At 35.3% G+C, this 14556-nt stretch overlaps 1 protein-coding gene across 2 annotated transcripts in view; it reads right to left on the bottom strand.

Annotated features, from left to right (window-relative positions):
* cblb (Cbl proto-oncogene B, E3 ubiquitin protein ligase) overlaps nucleotides 1–14556 on the bottom strand; it is a 146879-nt gene that overhangs the window by 91949 nt on the left and 40374 nt on the right. The gene's annotated exons all lie outside the window — the stretch shown is intronic.

Here is a 14556-nt window from a genome sequence, read left to right as displayed (position 1 = left end):
TGATGGTTAGTGACAGTTACGGGAATCTATTTTGAAAGTGTAGTTTGACCTACAACTTACATATGATTTCAACTATAATGAAGTTATACTTGAACATGTTTGATTTGGTGTGATTAAGTACAACATGTAATTTGCAACACATCTTGAATGCTGAGTGTTTTATTCTTTTGTAAACTGCTAAATTATTAAATACCTACAACAGAAACTATGTACATTTTAAAGGAGAAAGTTTAATTTTTGTTTAGTTTGTTCAACATTTAAAGCATTGTGCACCATCTTGTGCGCTATCATGAGGTCTGATATTTTTTATGACTAGAATATTGTCAGAATTTCTAACTAACTTTAATCTAAGTTAGTTTTTATCTTGTAATTTTGAGTTGTAAAATCAGAATTACAACAGTGCATCTTAAAATTCTGATTTCATATATTCGTATAACATTTCCAACCTCATGACACAATTCCAAGCTATCATATTGCAATTTCAAATTAATAGCTTAATTCATAGATCAAATGTCAGTTTTATGGGTGTACATCTCATAATTCCTAGTTTACATCTCACAATTCCTAGTTTAAATCCCACAATTCTTAGTTTACATCCCTAGTAATTAAAAATTCTTACACATACCTTGGGAACGGCATTACAGAAAATGTTGGAAAACCTTGACTTTTCCAAACCGTGGTACAGTATACCTTGAAAACGGATACAATCCCATGTCTAGTTTACATCCCACAAATCTTAGTTTACATCCCACAAATCTTAGTTTACATCCCACAATTCCTAGTTTACATCTCACAATTCAGAGTTTACATCTCACAATTCGTAGTTTAAATCCCACAATTCTTAGTTTACATCCCTAGTAATTAAAAAATCTTACACATACCTTAGGAACGGCATTACAGAAAATGTTGGAAACCTTGACTTTTCCAAACCATGGTATACCTTGAAAACGGATATCGTCCCATGTCTAGTTTACATCCCACAAATCTTAGTTTACTTCCCTCAATTCCTACATGCCACAATTCCTAGTTTACATCCTGCAACTTTAAGTTTACATTTCACAATCCTAATTTTACGTCTCAAAACTCTAAAATGACATCTCAAATTTCTGAGTTTAAATCTCACAATTCCAAATCTATATTTTACAATTTCCAAATTTAAATACCACAATTCCAAGCTAACATGAAACATCATTTTAAGTTTTTATCTTAAATAAGTTCATATCTCGCGATGTTACAAGTTTGCACCTCATAATTTACAGTTTTCATCTTGCAATTTTTAGTTTACGTCTTAAAACGGCTAACGAGTTTAAATCTCAAAATTAAGATAACGTTTCACAATGCTGAGTTCATATTACACCGTTTCGAGTTTAAATCTCATAAATCCAAATTCACATTGTACAAATCAGAGTTTAAACTTTTCATTGTGGATATTTCCCAATTGCAAGCTTACATCTGTCAGATTCAAGTTCATATTTTAATTCAGAGTTGATGTCTCTGGATTTTATGGGTTTGCACCTCACACTTCCAAGCGAAGAGGAAAGGGAGGACACATGTGCCCAAGGAAAAGAAAAAGGGGGTGGTGTGCACAGACGGGACTTATACCCTGCAGGAATCCCCCTAACCCCCACCTTGCTGATCAAATCTCGCAACTCTGAGTTCATCTTTCACAACTCCAACTTCATGTAGCATGTTTAATGCACAATTCCATGGCGTAAACAAGATTCCATAACATTCAAATCACCAAAGACCAATAGTAATGACAAATTCATGTCAAATTCACTTATTCTCTTCCTCTCAGTCCTGCTTTTATATTCAAAAGCTCCCTACAGAAGTGAGCCCACCAGGCCAGCGACGTGACTCATCAATAAAACACCTGGCCGACACAGCTCCACAGCAGGACAGCCCGAGCATGACAGTGAGTACGGTAAGAGCGGCAGGACCCCTCAGAGCTGGAGAACAGATGAGATTTCTATCAAGACCTCCTGCTGCAGGCCAATCTGCCATACACTCACACATTACCGGCAACACCCATACACAAATCACAATGAATTATTAAAACTGTCAACAATCACATTGTGGAGGAACTGACAAACAAGCCTGTCCATTAGCCAAGTATAGGGCTGTCTGTTCTTGGTCTAAACATCTAAACCTTGAAGTGGTCTTCTAGTGTCTGTAATGAGGGATGAGGGGAGGATGCAGGAAGGAGAGACTCGCATATGGAAGCGCAGGGGGGTGAAACATCAGAAGCCTTTGTTTTATGACTAAATCAATGCTGCCACAACCCTCTCTCGCTTTTCTCGCTCTCTCCCACACACACATCCACACACTAATCCACTCCAACTTCACTGCTTTGAATACGTTCATGAAAAACGGATGGGATTCTACTGTAGTAACTGCTAGTAAAAGCTGGATATTTGGAAACCAATAGTTGATGTACAGCAGGGAAAATAAGCGTTGAAAACAAACATTTTCTCAGAAAACATATTTATAAAGGTGCTGTTGACTTGAATTGTCCAACGGATGTTTGTAATAAGCAATAATACCCATGTATGCAAAGAAAACTAAACTAATTAGATTACAAAGTAAGTTATGAGTAATAAAATAAAATGACACAGGAAAAAAGTATTGAACACATGAAGAAAGGGAGGTGTAGAAAGGCAGTGAAAGCCCAGACAGCAGCTGAAATCTCTCAGTAGTTATTCAGCAACCCTCTGCCTTTCATCATTGAAAATTATTATAATCTGCTGCAGTCCAACATCCACATTAGCAGGATGATGAAGATTAAAGCAGGGTGGACATTTCAGTAAGACAATGATCCAAAACACAGCCAACGAAGCTCTAAAATGATTTCAGAGAAAGAAAATCAAGCTGTAGAATGGCCCAGCCAATCACCTGACTTGACTCCAATAGAAAATACAAAATAAAGATCAGGTTTGATAGACGAGACCCACAGAACCATCAAGATTTTTACACTCTGTTGATATCTGTGAAATAAATCATACCCAAGCAATGCATGTGACTTCTTTCTCCATATGAAAGATATCTTTAAACTGCCATCACTAAAAAAGCCTGTTATATACAGTGTTAATTAAATTTTAGTAGTCTAGTACTTTCGTCTTCTGTCACTCCATTGTTATTACACATGACTAATTATTTTATTTATTTATTTATTTATTTATTTATTTGTTTGTTTGTTTGTTTGTTTGTTTGTTTGTTTGTTTGTTTGTTTGTTTGTTTGTTTGTTTGTTTGTTTGTTTGTTTGTTTGTTTGTTTGTTTGTTTATTTATTTATTTATTTATTTATTTATTTATTTATTTATTTGTTTGTTTGTTTGTTTGTTTGTTTGTTTGTTTATATTAAAATCTGCTTTGTTTAATTTAACGTCAACAGCTCCTTTACAAATATTATTCCCAGGAAAAACACAATGTTTTTAATACGTATTTTCCCCGCAATATACGTTGATAAAGGGGAAAGAAAATAAAGAGGACAACTGACATGAATGCTGAAAACATAGAAACAGCTAGCACACATCAAGTGTTTCTTTTGCCCAAAATAATTTACAAATTATTCACTTCTAAAGTCAAACGGCGTGCGACATGTCACGTCATGTGGAAGGAACCAATAAAACCCTCATTGCCTTCTGAAGTGGTTTAAACAATGGAAGTAAGTAAGCAATTCATAATTTATCAGCTGGTCATTTTTGTAATCAGGTCAACAACAATAACCTTTCAAAATAAGCATTTATCGACCAATAATCATACAGATGTCAATATTATGCATCACTTGTGATTTAGTATTGTTTCGCGGCATCAAAAGATGGACATGTTTATATACACCTGCCTTTAAAAACAAAGTGCTTTGGCCATCACAAAGCACTCACATCAACAACACGGGGTTTTTTCTGCTTCAGTGAAACCAGCAGAGCAGAATGTAGATTTCACACAGCGCTGATCTTCTGAGGAGCTCTTCCTGACAGTTACCTCATCCATATCCGACACACATATTTCTTTCATTTCCACATCTATAACCCTCTATAAAATTTGGAGTTGAGATAAGTTTTTACATTCTGGTTGTGGTGTGAAAAGCAGAGTAAACAAATGTCTCTCAACCTTAAAAAGAAACCACATCTTGCGAAAACGCAAAACGCTGACAGAAACGATCAGACAGAAAGAAACTTCTAAGACCTGCTGAGAGCTTAAGAAAGAGGCGAGACGTTAGAAGTTATAAGACGCTCTTAATCTCATCTAAAAGTTTTATTCTCATCATTTTATCTCCGTTTGACTGCCTGAGTCTATCCTGTCTGAAGCGCAGCAGCTACTCTGATACAGTAAAAGCTTTGTGAGTTGAAATACACAGAGCTTTTACAAAAGGCAACAGAGCTTCATTCATTTCATATGAGGCAATGCATGTTTTATTAAAGAGCCCCAATGTAAACAGATTCGCAGCTTATGCAATCTAATGAAAAAATATTCAAATAATTAAATGGTAATGCGTGTCTCTGCTCAGGGCTAAATCATTAACATGCAAATTCTGCCAAACACGAATTCGTGTGGCTGGAATATTTCATGCACTCATTAGCAAACCTTCCCTCTCTTTATGCTAAAACCACTAATTCCGCGGCATAAATGCTCTTTGAAAAAAAGACTACATGGCAGAGATAACGGCGGCAGCGCGCAGGATATTACCCGCAATCTTATAAACGCAAAATTGTGAGGCAAAACAATTTCTATAAAAGAGCAATCTCAATCTCATTATCCTTCTATAATGAGTCCTCGGAGACAGCAGGCGTTCCCTGCCGCTCACAGCAGTTAAGATGCAAAGTGCAAGCTCGAATTACACAACAATCAGTTCGATTACGAGAAAAGAGACTAAAGGGGAGTGGTGTACATCAGTCTGTACAACTGTGCTGGAGTCTTGGGCGTGATGTGCATAATTAAAAAGTCAAGTTCAATGTCTCGCAGTGGAGGATTGGATGGGCCCAGTACAGAGCCTCGGGGAACACCGGAAAAACTGAGGTGAACAACATATCAGTGTTCTTATTTTTGTGTATTAATTAGTATGTTGTTATTAGTATTATATATTAGTATTCATCAAAATGTATTATATTATATAACTTACTAAAATAATATTATATTATTTCAGTCCATTTTAATGTTAGAAAAACTACATATTACTTCAAAATATACACTAAAATTGACTACATTAAGGCACATTTTATACACATTGGAATTTTAAAGTGCTTTACATAGCACTTTAACACAGAACATGCTCATTTAGTAAAGGCACAGCTAAACAGATGTGTTTTCAGTCTTGCTTTGAATGTGCCTAATGTTAGAGCACATCTGATCATTTCTGGAAGCTGATTCCACCAGCGAGGGGTGTAGTGGCTGAAGGCCGATTCACCCTGCTTTGACTGAACTCTTGGAATTTCTAGTTTATATGATCCTTATGATCTGAGTGATCTGTTATGTTTGTAATTAGTTAGCATGTCTGTAATGAATTGAGGCCCTAGGCCATTTGGTATTAACACTTTAAAATCTATTCTGAATGTAACTGGGTCTCAGTGTAAAGACCTAAGGACAGGTGTGATGTGCTCTGATTTCCTGGTTCTGGTCAGAATCCTGGCAGCAGCCTTCTGGATGAGCTTCAACGGTCTTTTTGGGAATGCCAGTGAGAAGTCTGTTACAGAAATCCACCCTGCCGGTGATAAAACCATGAACAAGTTTCTTTAAGTCCTAACTGGAAACAAAGTATCTGATTCTTGCAATCTTTTTAAAGATGATAGTATGCTGATTTAGTTATTGCTTTGACATCATATCTGACTCGAAAATCACACCAAGATTCTTGACCTTACTTTTGGTAGTTTGACCCCTAGAGAAAAGGTACACGTTCACCTTAAGAACCTCATCTCTGTTGCCAAATGCATTGACTTTAGTGTTCTCTTTGTTTAACTAAGGAAAGTTTTGGTACATCCAACTGTTAATATTATCAATGCATTAGCATAGGCTGTCAATGGAGCTGTAGTCATTATATGTAATATAAGTTCGCACAATTTAGCTACTTTCTACATTTCTGATATGTGATAGTACATTATAAATACTGGTTGATAATGTGACAACACATTCCTTGCTTAAGCATAACAAAGAGTTTTCAGTTTACAGCTCTAATTTACTATAATTGGATTTTCTTTTAAAATCCTGTTGTTCTAGTTTCTTCCTTCAAACCAGTATATACTGTACAGTTGTCATAAAAATGTCAACAGCATTTGTGTTGTTGCTAATTTCAATGACAATAATAAACTGTCCACCATTTAGGATTTAGCGTTCAGCTCTCTCTATGTGCAGCAGACTCTCTCTTCTCCAACCTGCAAATAAACACAGATTCAAAGATGGAATCTAAAAGACAAGATTCTCTTTGAAGTTGGCGGTATAAGAATATTAATTCCAGGCTTTTCGGTCTCTGCTTCAGAGAGCTTAGCTGTTGGGATTGTGTGTGTATGTGTGCAAACGTCTGAAGAAAACTGCCTGGTGCCAATGACAACAAAGAGAGAGGACACTTCTGTCTCATCAGACCACTGCCTGGTTAAGGTCTGTCCCAGGGGAAAGGGAGGACACATGTGCCCGAGGAAATGAAAAAGGGGGTGGTGTGCACAGACGGGACCTGTCCCCTGCAGGAATCCCCCTAACCCCCACCCTGCCAATCAAACCTCCTTGGTATACTCCTTCCATATCCTGCATACCCCCTATTCTCTTTGTCTCATCCTCTACTCCCTCTCATTCAGCTTTCAGTATTACAAATTATACATTGGATGAGAGCTTGGCAAGCAGCCCATGTGCACTTCATTTAAACGGCCTGCCCTAGGGTGGGCACACTGCCCTGACTACTACAAAGTAAACTTCACAATATCAATGCAAGTAAGATTCAACAAATAACATTTTGACAACAAAGCAACTGTAACAGAGTGTACAATAAAATTGTACTGTAGAATAAAAGTATAAATGTGACCCTGGACCACATAACCAGTGTTGGAAATATAATAAATGAATGAGAGAACCAGTCCAGCAGACTTCAAGAAGTCCACAAGTCTGTAGCAAGTCTAAAAATGAGCCTAATTTGAGATAGAGTCGTCTAGTCTATTAAGTGTTTTAAGAGGAGGCAGATGTTTTAATGTAACACCCTTGCTAGAGTTCTTAGCTAATTAAAAATCAAAACTTTTTCAGTTATATTTAGATTATTGTTAATTTGTAACTAAATTATATAAATATAAATGCATATTTTCACACCAGTCATACTATAAGTGTTTTTTTTTTTTTTTCAAATTGAGATTAATGCAATATCTGGGAGCTAAATAAATTACCTTTCTATTGATATATACGTCGTTATATTTGGGCGAGGTGCAACTATTTGAAAATTTGGAAACTGGGGGCTCAAAAAATAATCTAAAAACTGAGAAAATCATGTTTAAAGTTGTCCAAAAATTTTTAGCAATGCATTAACCAATCAGACATTTCATTTTAATATATTTACAGAAGGAAATTTATTTAAAAATATATTCATGGAACAAGCTCTTCACTAAATATTCTAATGAAAAGAAATAAAAGAAAAATTTTCATTTTGACCCTCAGAATGAATTTTTACCTCGTGCATTAAACAGTTTTTTGTTGTTTTTAAGTAATTTAGATTAATACAATATTAATGCAATACCTGGAAGCTGAATAAATTACTTTTCCATTGATATATACACTGTTATTGTTGGGCGAGATTTGACAATCTGGAATCTGAGGGCTCAAAAAAAAAAAAAATCAGACATTTAGTTTACATATATTTACAGAAGGAAATTAATTCTCAAATATATTCATGGAACAAGATCTTCAATTAATATTTTCTTGATTTTAAACATAAAAGAAAAATCTTTTATTTTGTGAAGTTTTATAAACTAGAGGAGCATGTGATATGATTGAGCATGGCAGGATTCCCATACGTAATCTGTAATAATCCATTCAGATTGATAAAAGCTGACAATAAACAGACTGATTTTACCCTACTGCTTTAACTTCGTTTTGGAAGAATCCCCCCCTCCACCCCATCTCCTCCTTTTCTTACTTTTTCTAAGAGGAGCTCTTTAGACCTACCTGATCTCGGACCTGCCTTTACATGCTTATTTGCCTTTGGCTCAATTATCTCCGAGCTCAGGGTTCTCTCCCGATACAGCATGCCAAACCTGCTATTAACGCAAGCATATCTTAGCGTGAACTCTTGAAGACCCATACAATGTATTTTTGGCTTCTGCATTAGACAGTAATTTGTTGTTCAATGTCACATACAGCATATTACACTTTTTTTTCTGTTTAGCTTTGGTGTCAAAATTGATATCGTAAAAAGTTAAATAAACATGCATAATATAAAATAACAAATATCATGCAGCCTAATATTGTTGCAATTTTCCTTTCCCGAATCAATCTGGTGCTGAAGAGCTTTTGACCTCTATATTCATAATGACACACTGATTCATTAAAGAGAGAAAGCATGGGAGGGAAAAAAGAGAGTGAGTGTGAAAGAGAAAGAGAGATGTGCAGCACAGAAATCAATTCCAACATTCCCACCATATTGACTTATTGACTCAAATCCACTTTCAGCAGAATATTATCTGACAAACCATAATCAGCTTGTCATGCTATTTCTTAGTCTACACATTGTATGAACAGAAGTTGAAAAAAATCTTTAAATATATAAATAGCAATGGAGTGTGTGAAGTATGTTTAACGCCAATTTGAAGCAGACTGGAGGTTTTCATTGATCAGTCAGTCTCTGCTGAAGTGTGTGTGTGTGTGTGTGTGTGTGTGTGTTTGAGAGTGTGTGCTAGCATATGTGTATGTGTGCATACGTGCAGCGGTCAGCCATCCCAAACGTCAGCTCTCTATGCTAATAGACTGATATACTTTATAGGGATTCTCTCACTTCTCTCATGTGTGTGTGTGTGTGTGTGTGTGTGTGTGTGTGTGTGTGTGTGTGCATACGTGCAGCGCTCAGCCATCCCAAACGTCAGCTCTCTATGCTAATAGACTGATATACTTTATAGGGATTCTCTCACTTCTCTCACGTGTGTGTGTGTGTGTGTGTGTGTGTGTGTGTGTGTGTGTGTGTGTGTGTGTGTGTGTGTGTGTGTGTGTGTGTTTGTCAAACACACTTTTTTATACATTAATGCACTCACTCACTTCTTTAATTAAATAGTTAATTCATTCACTTTATTCATTCATTCATTCATTCATTCATTCATTCATTCGTTCATTCATTTACATCTGTAATAAATCATCCACTCACTCAATTATACACTTCAGTAGCTAAATAATTCTTTAAATCATTCACTAATTTATTTATTCACTTCATTAATTTATTCATTGACTTACTTCAGTAAATAAATCATTCATTCATTCACTCATTCACTCACTTCATTACAAAATAATTATTTAATTCATTCACTTGTTCATTAATTCACATCATTAATTAATTCATTCATTTACGCAATCGCTCAGGTATTTAAATCATTCATTCAATTATTCATTCATTTTTTCATTCACTCACTCACTTCAGTAATTAAATCATTCATTTATTCATATATTCACACTCAATCACTCACTTCATTAACTAAATAATTAATTTAATTCATTAACTAATTCCTTCATTCACTTTATTAAATAATTAATTCACTCACTCACTCACTCACTCACTCACTCACTCACTCGAGTTAATTAAATAATTTATTCATTCACTCACTAAATCACTCACTTAATCACTCACTTCATTAAATAAATAATTAATTCACAAATTAATTCATTCATTCATTCATTTTCTTTTCGGCTTAGTCCCTTTATTAATCCAGTGTCGCCACAAAGGAATCAATCGCCAACTTATCACTCTTGATTTATGCCTCATTTACACATATTACTCATTCATTTATTCATTCACTTACTCACTTCAGTAATTAAATCATTCATTAATTAAATATTTAATTAAATAATTAATTCACTAATTCAATAATTCATTACATTAATTCATTCGTTCACTCACTTCAGTAATTAAATCATTAATTCACTTATTTGGGTAATTATATCATTCATTCATTCATTTACTTACTCACTCACTCACTTCATTAAATAAATAATTCATTAATTCATTCACTAATTCATTCATTCATTTATTCATTCACTCACTCACTTCAGTAATGAAATCATTCATTCATTCACTTACTTCAGTCCTTAAATTATTCATTCATTGACTTCATTAATTCATTTATTATTTCACTCACACACTTCATTAATGAAATCGTTCATTCATTTACTTATTTTTCCCATTAATCATTAATATTGATTACAAATAGCCATTTGAGCAATAAAAATTCATGATCTGTCGCAAAACAAGTGCAGTTGAGTGTGTGGAAGATTGTGGTATCCACACTAGAGCATGAGTAGAGCACAAGTATATTCTGTATGGCTTTTTAGTTCAAGTCAGCTCTTTCACACTGCAATCGAACAACTGTGAACTGAGAACACACAAAAAAAAAACACCCACACACACACAAAATATGGACAAGAATTCATGCAAAAACAGGAACAGGAATTAACACTGTACACAGGCGCACACATCTCCCGTGTGCTGACAGCAGAAGATTACCATTTATCTTGTGCTGTGCTCAAACTCAAACAGAACAGCATTGTGTCTGCATGTCAGATTCATCCACTGCAGTTCTACACGTACCACTGCACTCCTATTGTGCTGTGTGTGTGCGTGTACGGGGAGCCCCGGCAGGTCACGTGATCGTATTAAACTGCGCGTGTGGGTGTGCATATATGTCTTGAGACACCAGGTGTGAAAACATCTCGTTATGTTTACCCAGAGGAAATATTTTTAACTCAGAGCAGGGGTCATCAAGGTTTCTGACACGAAGAGGCATTTTTAATTTCAAATCAGCAGTAAATGTGACACCCAGCCACCAATAAGGAGCCTCATTTACACATATTATGCTCTCTTTGCAACAGAACACACATTCATTATGTCATAAAATACACATTTGTAATGTATTATACGTTATATATTTGAATTAGGGCTGCCTGACATTGGAAAAATCTAGCATCTGGATATTTTGTTATTCTGCAATATATATATTGCGATATGAATGCAATTTCACCACATGACTTGAAAATCTCTATTTGGAAAGAATTAATACATTCAAATGGATAGTCCCTTTATTAATCTGGGGTCGCCACCACAGAATGAACCGCCAACTTATCCAGCACATGTTTTACACAGCTGATGCCCTTCCAGCTGCAACTCATTACTGGGAACCCATATACTCTCGTTCACACACATACACTACGGACAATTTAGCCTACCCAATTCACCTGTAGCGCATGTCTTTGGACAGTGGGGGTAAGTGGAGCACCTGGAGGAAACCCACGCGAACGCTGAGAGAACATGCAAACTTCACACAGAAATGTCAACTGACCCAGCCGAGGCTTGAACCAGTGACCTTCTTGCTGTGAGGTGACAGCACTAACTACTGCACCACCGCATCACCCCTATATTTTATTTTATTTTATTTTATTTTATTTTATTTTATTTTATTTTATTTTATTTTATTTTATTTTATAAGCAAAAAGGTGCACTTTATTTTTAACATCCACAGACTTTGTAACTGAATATAAATGAGAGAGGTAAGACTATCTCATAAACAGCTTAATTTCAGTTGTCAAGTTTTGTAAAAATCTATCTATTAATCTATCTATTGAATTAATCAGTCGATTAAAAAAACATTTGGCTAGAGTTATGCATTATAGGCTTAAATTATAAAAAGAAATAACAGATGAACCAAGACTGCAGTCAGATCATGAAGCAGATCAATGTTGATCTTTCTTTTGAGGTGTCAGTGCAGAAATAAACAAAACAATATGCCCAATACAAAATATTTTATAATATTAAAATATGGAAAAATTATTAGGGGGTAATTTCTGTCAATTGTCCTAAGAGATAAACAGCACTCTGAAATATTTCAGCATGCTTTCACTTGTGTATTCGACTTGAATTGCACGTTTACTGGTAGGAATGACATCCCGCCCTACTCATCATTCTCTCTTCATATAGCCTTATATATGGCTATATATAACTATTACACGACCATAACACTGTGATATAGCCTTGTTTGTTAGTTTGTTGGATCATTTTGCTTTCTCACTACAATCGATTCGCTCCACAGTTTGTTTCAACCGAGATCACCTTATTTAGGCAATCTCGGACCAATTTATTTGCCGTGGATCCGAGCACGATTGCGGGTTTCGCATATGCCAAACGAATGTCATAACTTTTACACACACTTGTGCTGCTAAATATTTTTTATGGAATATATCATATTTTAGGGCCAAGGACACAAACACTTATTGCTGTTAAGTCCACGTGCTCAACAGAAACGACGGTGATTGGCAGTAAAGCTCATCACTTCACCAAACTCATCGCTGTTTACTGAGTGTAACCAGATACAGGGACACCTGAGTGTTTCAAAGTCACGTCGATCAGCTGGTTTGTCTTTAAGCTGGCATTCGAGCATTCCGCTAATGAATTGCGCCTTTAAAACGCTCCAGTGTCCCAGAATCTGTGGTTCTGCTCAGTAAACAGTGGTGAGTTCGAATGACCTGATGACCTGAACTGATCATTGAATGATCATCCTCATTGAACTAATGACCTTCACGGCCAATCACAGTCATTTATGTTGAGCACATGAACACGCTCAATAGCGCTCAAATGTTAGAGAGAAGTGGATGTTTTTAAAACCTCATTATTGATTACCGAATTCCAGCATTGTGATAACCCTAGTTTACTGTAAAACACAGATACTCATGCAATTTGACAAACTGAAAAAAAATTGAAAAATAAAAACTCTTAAATGATTGGGGGAATTAATGAATGAACAAAATGATCGCATGCATGATTGTGTTACTCAGTTTCACTTTGGTGACTTCATGTGAGGAACATTCCACTTCTATGTCACACCGTATGCGGACAGAAAACAAACGTAATAAGTGACGATGATAAATTTCCCAAAGAGTCAAAATTGTTAGAACATGCATGAGTCAAAAAGATTCATTTCTTCAGTTGATTTGAATTGCAGACATCCTTTAACAACAAACAGATCAGCATATGTTAAATTTGGGTTCTTAAAAAAAGTTCATAGTTGGGATCATTTGGCTTGGATCTTTTATTCTTGCAATAATTTATTAAGACACTTCAGACTTTTAAAGTATCAGGTTCACTTTCGCAAACTAGTCAATTTTGAGTGCTGAATTAACAAGACTCGTGCCTAGCTAAGATCTCATTTGAGCTCTGTTTGGTGAGCATGTGGGTGTCATCCTACACTGATCTCAGACCAGCAGTGAGTCACCAACCCAACTCAACTGATAACTGCAGTTATTACTACACCTCGCTGAACGGCCTAGGACAAACACGCAAACTCCTCAAGCGGAGCCCACCATCAATCAGTAGATAACTAATAAATGTCACTCTCTGCCGGAGCCCCCAGCCTGGCGCCTCCACACACGCTCACACATACAAACACATGCATACCACACAGACACAAGCAAACAATCGCACACAAAAAGTCAGCAAACAAACCCACGCATCCCATCTCTTCTGGAGCCCAGATGCGAGTTCCTTCTTTAAGAATATTTCCTTAAAGTCTTGTGGACAAAGAGTTTTCTAACTCTAGTGTAGATCAATGCTACAAGACAAGAGAATGACAAGTGGAAAAAAAGATGCGTTTTTGCTGTCCTACAAAAACGGGATCTTTAGGAAATTCAATGCAAATCATATTCACAGTATGTATGCATGGCCGATAACTAGAAACAGACCGAATCTGCAGAGATTTTTGCTGTTTCTGTGCAGAATTTCGTGAAAAAAAAAGAAGAATAATAAATTAAAATCTGTGGATTTAAGCAGAATGATTTTAGAGTATCATAACTAAAAACTAAATATAGAAAATAATAATAATAATACCTTTTTAATGTTTACGTAATTTTTACAATGCAAATCCAATTATATTCACTTAATTGGTAAACAAAGCAAGTCTCTTATATATTATATAGAACATATTACTTAACAAACTGTATTGTAACTAAATCATATGAACATTTTTGCATTTGTCAATAATATAACTGAAATTAATTTGTATTTAGTCACCTTAGAATTATAAGATTCTATCTGACATTTTTTGTCAAAATTGAGTTATTGACATATTCTTATTAAATGACAACTTATTTACATTATGGGATGCTTTATTATAAGTTGTTTACATTTTAAGACTTTTTATTTAAAAAACAAATGTTACACACATACTGTTTGCTATGGAATGCAAAAACTTTGAAGCTCAATATCTTAAAATCATTCAGAACGCAGACAGAACCTTATAATTCCAAGGTGACAATTTGTCAATAATACTACTGAAATTAATTAAAAAACTGAAAAAATATAAATTTACACACATTTACACAACTAAATAAATAGACTCAATGA

This window comes from Danio rerio, chromosome 10 (assembly GCF_049306965.1).
Source record: "Danio rerio strain Tuebingen ecotype United States chromosome 10, GRCz12tu, whole genome shotgun sequence".
NCBI lineage: Eukaryota > Metazoa > Chordata > Actinopteri > Cypriniformes > Danionidae > Danio > Danio rerio.
Note: the sequence above shows the minus strand (reverse complement) of the source record. Positions and strands in the feature narration are given on the sequence as shown.